Source organism: Propithecus coquereli, unplaced genomic scaffold (assembly GCF_000956105.1).
Source record: "Propithecus coquereli isolate 6110/MARCELLA unplaced genomic scaffold, Pcoq_1.0 Scaffold483, whole genome shotgun sequence".
NCBI lineage: Eukaryota > Metazoa > Chordata > Mammalia > Primates > Indriidae > Propithecus > Propithecus coquereli.
In genome coordinates this window covers 1,873,087-1,874,912 of record NW_012150652.1, presented here as the reverse complement: position 1 = coordinate 1,874,912, position 1,826 = coordinate 1,873,087, and positions in this window count along the sequence as shown.

Sequence of the window (1,826 nt, the reverse complement as noted above, 5' to 3'; positions counted from 1 at the left end):
GGCCGGCCGTGAAGGAAGAGTTTTAAATGAGAATTGGGAATTGAAATATTATGTTGTTTCTGCGAAAGATAAGATGATTTGCTTGCTTCATAATACTATAATATCAATGTTAAATTCAATGCTCATTAGCATTATAACACTCGTAAGGACCACAAATATTTGAAATTAGAGGGAGAGGTATGAAAGGTATTGCAGAAATTAAAAGATGAAAAGCAAAGACAATTCTTTCAAGCAGCAATAAGATCTGGAAATAATGCCACTGAAGCAACTTAAAAAGTAATATTGAGGAAAAAAGGGAAGCCATTTGGTGACGTAGAAACTGTGAAAAAAATGCATTGTTGAAGTTATAGGGTGTGTAGACCCCAAGAACATTTCAAAGTACAAACAACTGCCTCTTTCAAGGAGAACCATAACTAATCAGCAGCATGAATTAACCTTCAACTTAACAGAACAACTTCATGCAATACTTCAGAAGGAAAATATATATTATTCAATCGCTTTGGATGAATCACCTGATACTGCTGACTCGACACAGGCTTTATACTTCATTCGGGTCCTAACAGAAGATGTCTTTGCTCTGAAGAGTTCACTCGCTTTGGGCACTCTTGAGAACAGAACACAGGTAATAGATATCTTCAACAACGTTCAAGATAAATGTTGTGAGGTTGGACTGAACTTGGTAAATTTAGTGAGAGTGTGTACAGACTGTGCACCTTCCATAACAAGAAAACATGAAGGGTTTATTGCACAGATAAAAAAAATATTAACAGATCCAGATGCTCTCATTTCTTTTCAGTATATCTTGCATCAGCAAAGTCTGTGCTAAAGCTACTATTTTAAGCGACACTTTGCAACAAGGTATAAGTATTGCTAACAATATTCCTGCAACTGCAACATGGCCTCCTCAGTTTCGTAACCTGCTAAAGTTGAATGATGAGGTATTCAGTGTTGCTTTGCCTTATGGTTCTAAAGTGTATTGGCTATCACAGGCACAGGTTTTAGCCAAAATTTTGTCTCTGCAAGAACAAATAGTTAAATTTTATCAGCAGAATCAGCAATGTGAATTATTATTATTATTCTTTTTTGAGACAGAGTCTCACTCTGTTGTCCGGGCTAGAGTGCCATGGCGTTGGCCTAGCTCACAGCAACCTCAAACTCCTGGGCTCAAGCGATCCTCCTGCCTCAGCCTCCTGAGTAGCTGGGACTATGGGCATGTGCTACCATGTCTGGCTAATTTTTATATATATATATTTTTAGCTGTCCACCTAATTTCTTTCTATTTTTAGTAGAGACGGGGTCTCGCTCTTGCTCAGGCTGGTCTCAAACTCCTGAGCTCAAACCATCCTCCCGCCTTGGCCTCCCAGAGTGCTAGGATTACAGGCGTGAGCCACCACACCTGGCCAGATGTGAATTATTGAAAGAAGATGTCTATAGGAATGCAATCTTTCTGTGTGATATCATGTAAAATCAAAATGACTTGGATATTTATTTGCAAGGTAAAACTAAATCTATATATGTTATGTGACAAAAAATCCAAGCATTTTGAAAAAAGCTACTTTTTCAAAGTACTTTTTTCAAAGTACTTCTTCAAAAGGAAATTTCAGATGAACATTTTCCCCAGTTAGCAAAGGTCACTGATGACCAGATGATACCTGCGAATCATTTGAAGAATACACAGCTGTTAGAGACCTATTAATTGGAGAATACAACGAAAGGTTCACTGACTTTGAGAACCATGACATCACACTCAAATTAGCATTTCAGCCTCACCTGGTTGATAGAAGCAAGGCGCCTAAAGAACTACAGATGGAATTGATTAAGATGAT